The sequence below is a fragment of the Suncus etruscus genome, chromosome X (assembly GCF_024139225.1).
Source record: "Suncus etruscus isolate mSunEtr1 chromosome X, mSunEtr1.pri.cur, whole genome shotgun sequence".
Classification (NCBI taxonomy): Eukaryota; Metazoa; Chordata; class Mammalia; order Eulipotyphla; family Soricidae; genus Suncus; species Suncus etruscus.
This window is the reverse complement of record NC_064868.1, coordinates 81777155-81785246: the sequence shown is the minus strand read 5'-3', so window position 1 is coordinate 81785246 and position 8092 is coordinate 81777155. Positions and strand designations below refer to the sequence as shown.

The 8092-nt window shown below is 36.5% G+C and overlaps 1 non-coding gene across 1 annotated transcript; it reads right to left on the bottom strand.

Annotated features, from left to right (window-relative positions):
• Positions 1–2245: 2245 nt before the first annotated feature.
• On the bottom strand, positions 2246–2355 carry LOC126000341 (U6 spliceosomal RNA). The gene has a single exon (XR_007492686.1). It is a non-coding gene; the product is annotated as a U6 spliceosomal RNA (small nuclear RNA).
• Between the last annotated feature and the right edge of the window lie 5737 nt (positions 2356–8092).

Sequence of the window (8092 nt, the reverse complement as noted above, 5' to 3'; positions counted from 1 at the left end):
TGCAGGGATTAGCATTTAGAAGGCGAGCTTACATGAAATTGAATACAAATCGCATAGAGTTAAGGGAACAAGGAACATTACTCCATTTGACTCACAATAAATCTGACCAGTTTGCTGCCTGTTATCATCATTTGTAAGGAAAATCAAAATCATTCCTAAAACTTTATGATAACTATTATTGTGTCGAACCTGAGCCTCAGGAGGAGGGAGGTCAATTTGCTCCTCCCAGTGCATTTTTGGATCAAGAACTTTCCTCCCAGCTTATGACCAAGAAAGAACAGTTCCTAGGTTGATAAAAAGAGACACTTCCTTCCCTTCCTACAATAGGACCAAAGGAACTGGGTTAACTTCAGGGTAATAGGACCTAGAAGAGGAATTGCCTGGGGAAGTAGGTGAGGTGCTGCTGAGAAGATAAGCAGGAACAATGTGGCTTAGAAATGTCCCATGATATGAAGCTTACTTACAGAATGGTGAGCTCAGTTAGAGAAATAACTACACTAACAGCTATCATGACAATGGTAGTGAGAGAAATAGAATGCCTGTCTTGAATACAAGAAGGGGGTAAGGGAGGGGGGAGATGGACGGCATTGGTGGTAGGAAGGTTGCACTGGTTAATGGAGGGTGTTCTTTTTTATAGTTGAAATTCAACTACAAACCTCTTTGTAATTATGATACTTAAGTTAAAAAAAGAGGGATGTCCCTGAAGATTCAGTGTTGATGGTATTATGTCCTTTAACCAAGCTCTCTGAGAAAGCAGGGATGGCCCAAGATCAAGCCTAATTAGGAGTACTAATCATGGTAGTTATTGTCCCTCTGTGCTATCTTTTCTTATCTCTGGTGCCATGGTGTGTCCAAAGATTTCAGCATCAAGGAGCATCATGGGAACAATTTTTCTAAAAGGTCCCTGTGGAACAAACAGCTTTATAAGGATTCTATCTGCCAGGTGGTTTGAGAATAGCATCACAGAGGGCATTCAACAATTGTATGAGCCAACTTTTAAGGTTATAGTTCATTTGTTATAGAAATACAGGTCAGAGCATCTCTACAAAAGTATTCCCAGTTCAGGTACTCTACTGATTTGTGTGACTATAAATAAGATTCTACTGTATATAATGCTGAAATTCTTAGGCCATTCCTATCCATGCTCAACTTGATAGTGAAAAGTCCGGACGACCCGACCCCCCCAGTTGCCCAGCACAGAATAGTGAAAAAGGCACGTGCTCAGCAAATTGCAGGCAAGTTCCAATTTTAATCTGATCGATCAGAGGTTCGAAACGTGCTCAGAGCAGAGCAGAGGTTGCGAACCCCGAGGTCTGAAATCAGGGGGTTTTTATACAGTTTTCAGGTGGGCTGTGTTATTTTTACAGCGGAAACAGGAATGGGCTTTGATGTAGAAGAATCCGAAGATAAGGATGATTCTCAAGACTTTTAGGGTAGGTGAGAGCAGGGACCCAGACTTCAAGTCTCCAAGATGTCTTCAAGACGATTTATACGGGGTCTGTAAAACCATGGGAAGCCAGCAAATGGGTACATCAGCGCCTGTAGCTCAGTAGATAAGAGACAAGCAGGTAGTTAACATAGGTCTGTTAGGATACATGGAGGGGAGGGTGAGGGGGAACATTGCATTGCATGAGAAAGAGATAGACAGCTCCCATCAGGAAAGTGTAAAAAGGGGGAAAAAGGAACAACCTTAGGGGAAAATATGTTTTTCACTTCTTTCAATAGTATGGGTTTTACAGTATAGCACACAGGGCCATAATTCACAGTATGGCTGTGGAGGAAAAAATGCCAGTGGTTAATCTCACAGTCTCACATATATTAGAAATGTGCTTTACTATGTAAAAGCCAGTAGAATCTTTCTAGAATTATATGCAAATAGAATCAATAGAACTCGGGTGAGGATAGTTTTCACTCAATGTATTTATATTGAGATTCTCCCAGATTGTTGAATTTTGAAGCACATTGGAGTTGATTGCAATTTAGGTATAATATTTAAAAAAAAAGTAACAGCTGTTTGTTTGCCTTAATTTCTTATGGTGATATATGAACGGAATTGTCTCCACCAAAATGTTGGGAGTAGAATAGTTGCATTATATGATTAAACATATGTTTAGCTTTTTAGAAACTGCGAATTATTTTCAGAAACACTTTACGTTCTCACTCCCAAAGTACAAGAATCCCCAATCTTCACATTCTCACCAATAAGTAGCATTGTCAGTCTTGATTTTCAGGACTTCAAAATGGCATATATGTACTTCATTCTGATTTTGTTTTGCATGTCATCCTTGCGTAGGGGACATGCTAATTGTCTCTGTATTGTTCCAATTTTAGTATATGTGCTGCTGAAGTGAGCACCATTCTGATTTTGTTTTGTACACTGCTAATTAACAGTGATATGGAACATCTTTGCAGGTGCTACTGTGGCATTCCTCTGCTGTTATTTTGATGATATCTCTCCCAGTTTTTGCATCTTTTTAAATATTTTGTGTGCATTTTCATTATTTGTTTTTGCTTGAGAACCAAAGCAAATGTCTTACTCTTGGCTCTGTATATCCGGTTGCACTCAGGGGACTCTATAGAATGCTGGGTATTGAGTTAAATTGGCCTCCTGCAAGACAAGTAAAGTATCAGCTATACTATCTCTCCAGCATCTTTATGCTTATTTTTAACTATGGATATAAATCACTTATAAGGCATATTAGTAGGTAGTGATTTTGCTCATCGTGCCTTGCTATATTTGTACAAATGAGATACCTTTACTATAGAAGAATTATACCAATATGGGTTTAAGACTAAAATGACGTTACATAAGGTTTAATTATCCTTAAACTGTATTATTTAAGGGACTCGCTGAAATAGAGTGCCAAGTATTTGAGGTTCTTGAAATTCACTCTTCATGTGGCAAGTAACATAGCAGAATGGTAAATATTCTTGTGATTTCGCTGATAGAGGATAAGGATAAGGAGGTACTGAGCTAAATAGGCTGGCTTCAAAATACATCAACTAGATATTTAGCCTTACTTCCCACAAAGGATATGCTTTACTCTAGTAATCCTATTCAAGATCAATGAAAGAGTGAGAAGGAGATAGAGTGGACAAAAGGTTAATGAAGTGGAAATAGCACTTTGCATCCTATATGAATAAAAGGTGATAAAGAAGTCTAGTTTCTCTGAATTTAAAATTTTTTTGATGGTGGTGGTTTGGGAGACTATACCAATCTGTTCTCAGGATTTATGCCTATATATGTCCACAGGGGGCAGTCATTTCTGGAAGTGTATAGGAGACAATATAGTGTTCCAGAGATTAAACAGTAGTGGTTTGTCACAATTCAGGACAAACAATTAAACCCCTGAATTCCTCCCTGGTCAACATTTGTTTTCTTATTTCACATATAGTCAGATATATATGAAGCAACTAGAATTAATACAAGATGGATAAATTAGTCTACTTTTACAATTGATCATTTCGGAAGTATCAATTGACTATTTCTTCAACTTACTGTAATTTACATTTGTTTGTTTTTAATTTTGTATTTGGATTTTTATGTGGCTCTCTCTCCTTCAAGAATTTGTGCTTAATTTTGTTTTGTTTTGATTTCTGAGCTACGTCCTGGGCTACAAGTTGTAATTAAAACTTATTCATGGATCTTTACTCTGCAATTACTCCTTGTAGGGTGTGTAGAACCTGGAGGTTGAACTTAGGTCAGTCTCATACAAGATAACTCCCTCCCTTTTCTGTTGGAGTAAATCTCCAGCCCATCTCCTTCAGGATTTTTTTTGGGAGGTGTAAGTTTTGTTCACACCTGGTGGCATACAGTGTGTACTTTTGACTTTGCAGTCAGATATCACTCCTGGTGGGCTCAGGAGTTCATATGGGATGCCAGGGATAGAAATCAGTCAGGTTAAGCCACGCACAAGGCAAACAGTCAACCCATTGTGCTATGGTTCCGGCCCCTCTCCAGGTTTTAATCAAAAGTTGGTCAGATTCTCTATAGAAAGAAATTGCAGTGCTTGCCTAGAATAAAAAGTGGTTCAGGTGCTATGGAAAATAGAAAAAAAAATTCCAGAAATTCTTTAAAATGTTTAAACAAAATTACCAATGATCTAACAATTCTACTTATGACTCTTCATCCCAAACAAATTAAAATTGAAATCTTGTGCAGATATTTGAATTCATGTGGTCATTATTTTATTTTTCATTATAGCAAAGTCAGGACCAAACCAAATGATGTCAATGAATGAACAGAATATGAGAATGTCATATATACAGTTAAAGATATATTATTTGGTTACAAAAATAAATATTTTTATGTGCTTCAGTTTAGATAAAATTTATGAACATGATACTAAGTGCAATAAACAATTCACAACTGTCAATCATTCCATTATTCTCCATTATAAGAGATAACTAAATGTGTCAGATTAATTGAGTCAAAATGTGGCACAGTTTTCAGGGCCTTAGAAAAGGGAAATACACATAATCTCTCCAGGAATGGAGAAGCAAAATAGACATAATCCATAGATAGTTAAAAATAGCAAGTATAAAGTTACATTTATGAGCAGAAGGATAGTCCAGACTTGTTTTGCATACAGCTAACCCTGGTTCAAACTCTGGTACCACATGGTCCCCAAGCAAAGTTGGCTTTCTTGGGGAGCCCTTCGAGCACCATTTGTGTGACTCTGGTCATCTTCCGCACTACAGGATCCAAGTAGCACCACAATCCCCAGCCCTTGTATTGAGTTACCAGTCTGGTTGGCTGAAAATTGCAGCTATGGGCTGGGCTATTCTGTTGCACTGTTTTGGGAGCACCCCATGACCCCCCAGACACAAAGCAATAGCTATCTAAGATAAGAAAACTAGAGATCTTCTGAAAAGAGATCTGCACACGATTATAGATATAGATCAACAATATTGTACTTCATACTTAAAATTTAAAGAATTTAGAGCTCATTTCTATTGTTCTCTCAGAAAAAAAATCATAAAAAATTAATTCTAGGAAATTTTTGTTTCATTGCAAAATATAGAAGCAAGAACAGGTTTTCATTTACCATCTGCTCAACCAGGAGTTACTCCTGGTTATGCGCCAGAAATCACTCCTGGCTCAGGCGACCATACAGGACATAAAGATCGACCCAAGGTCCAACCTGGATGGGCTGTGTGCAAGGCAAATGCCCTACAGTTGTACTATTGTTTCTGTCTCTATTTGGGTTATTTTATATTTCTTTTCCATGTGAAATTTATAACTAATGTGATAATTTTTACAAAATTTTAGGGTTCCCCAGAGGTAACTTTTACAGGTTTTGAAGGTGTTTTGGTAGGAAGGTGTTCTTTTGTTGACACTTCTTTAGTTTTGGGCCACAGCAAATGTCTTCAGGAATGATTCCTGATCAAGTATTGCTCCAGGCAGGGCTTGGGGAAACATAATACAGTTATGGGGATCAAACCAAGATTGGTCACTTGCAATGCAAATGCCTTATTACCTGTACTATATTATATGCTCGACATTTTCTTTCTAATGCATTTACATTTTTAAATATGTGGGCATCCTCTTTTCATGTTTCTTCTTGCATAAGCTTTGGTAGTTTGTATCTTTTAAGAAATTTGTCTTATTTTATATGGTTTTATCTTTTTTTTTAAGTTGAGAGTACCTTAAATACCACCTTAGAATACTTGAAGTGTTACAGGGCATGTCATTTTTTTAATTCTTCTAATTCCTGGAATTGATCATTTTTGCCATTTTGTTCCCTTATCAATCACTCTAAAACATTTACCCTTTACACATTCATTATATCTTTATCCTTTAATTTGCTGTATTAGTAGTATTTTAATTCAGTTTATAGTCCTTATTCTAAATTTTTAAATAGTTTGACTTGCCATTCTCTGTTCTGATGCTCAGTCAACCGATAGCTCTTCTCTAGTATTTAAACATCTTGACTAAAATGTACCACAACCTTAGAACACTTTCAAGTTTATAAAATAGCCAAAGTTACTAAATATAAGTTGAGAAACTTGTTAGGTATAATTTGTTACCAATTTTTCAACAACCACTCTCCTCCAATTCCTTATGTCCAGTATCAAACTTCTTCATACATATTGTCTTGTTTTCAACAACTTTAATCAGGAAGGTAAATCTTGTGTTTCTTAACCATCTTGACTAAAAGTCTCAGATACATATAATTTTAATAAAATTATATAAAGATATATATAGATAAAGAGACAGGTTAAATGTGCAAAATATATGTGGCTTGAGGTTATAAATAAAATACAAATAGATATGATAAAAAGGATTATTATCAAAAGTTATTCATATATACTTAATTAGCTACATTATGGTTAAATGAGAATTACTATTCTTTTTTTGGGGGGGCCACACCCGGCGGTGCTCAGGGGCTACTCCTGGCTGTCTGCTCAGAAATAGCTCCTGGCAGGCACGGGGGACCATATGGGACACCGGGATTCGAACCAAGCACCTTTGGTCCTGGATTGGCTGCTTACAAGGCAAATGCCACTGTGCTATCTCTCCGGGCCCAAAGAATTACTATCTTAATGAAACTTAACTAGATATAAAGAATTGGTGCAGTAGAACTAGTGGGGATAGTCCTTTAATTATATTAATTACATGGTATGCATGTTTCTATAAACTGAAATATTTACTTGAAAATTGGATATCAAATGGTTGGTTTGCATAAGAATTTATGATCACTAAATCTTATTTTTAATTTGGATGACTTATATTCAAGTAAACATCTCAAGCTTTAACACATAACTTGTGTTCAAATTAAACTGTCACTAAAACAAAACTAAAGAAAATATAAATGAGGTATACCATTTTTGGGGGGGTTTGGGTCACACCTGGCAGCACTCAGGGTTTACTCCTGAGTCTATGCTCAGAAATTGCTCCTGGCAGGCTCAGGGACCATATGGGATGCCAGGATTTGAACCAATAACCTCCATGCTATCTCTCTGGCCCGAGAGATACCATTTTTATATCATTTAAGATAATTATACAACTGTTTATGACATTCACATTTTAGACTGGCCTGTAATGGAGAGTATTAGCACATTATTGGTAGACAAAACATTATGGTATTTGGCCCCCAAAATATAACAGTATTCTACTTGGAAAAAATTAATGTCTACATCTATTTCTATTTGAAAATGGTCAATGTAAATGTTTATTCATTATCGATTTATTAATGTTTTCTGAGCACTAATATATGACAGAGATTCTGGTAAATGCAGAATGTAAGCTACCACATGAAATCAACCAAAACTTCTATCCAGATACATCAGTGTGATTTTTATACAATCCTATGACTGATTAACAGTTACATGAAAATTATTTTGTCATGGTCATGGTATAGATTGTTTCCTTATGCTTATAGGTTTCTTCATGAAAGCAGTGAGGCACTTTCTTGTTTCTTTCTTTATAGACTAAACCTGTGACATTCTTTCAAAAGCAATTAAAACATGGAAAAGCTGTTTTTAGTTGCTTGCAACTGAGTTAAATAAAAGCAAGATAAATGGAGAAAAAAGAAATGTTTTACATTTAAAGCTTAGCTACTCTCTAAATAAAAAAATAAGGAGTCATCTTCTTGTTGCTTTTGTCTTTGCTTAGGGGTTACCCTGGCTCTGCACTCAGGAATCATTCCTGTCAGTGCTCAGAGGAGCCTCATGGGACGGTGGAGATAGTCCCAGGCTGGCTTCTTGTAAGGCAAGTGTTGTACCTGCTGTTCTATAACTTCAGCTCTGGGACATTAGTTCTACTTCATAATTCATTAGATACCACTGAAGTTGGAAAAACCTACACAACACAAATGCCAGTACTCTCTCAAAGGATAATTAGATAATGTAGAACACATGCTGTGACTCTGGAAACCGGATTTAATATTAAAATGTATGTTAGTAACTGATAAAGATAAACAAGACAGGTTTGTTTTGCAATTAGAAGTCGTGTGTAGTATTGGGGATCAGTTCTGCAGGAGAAAAAGAGGAAGAAAAGAAGGTAGGGTACATGGGAAGGGGCAGGGAGAAGAATAGAATGTTTAAAAGAAGGGAAGGAAGTAGAAAATCAGGGATGAAGGTAGACCGG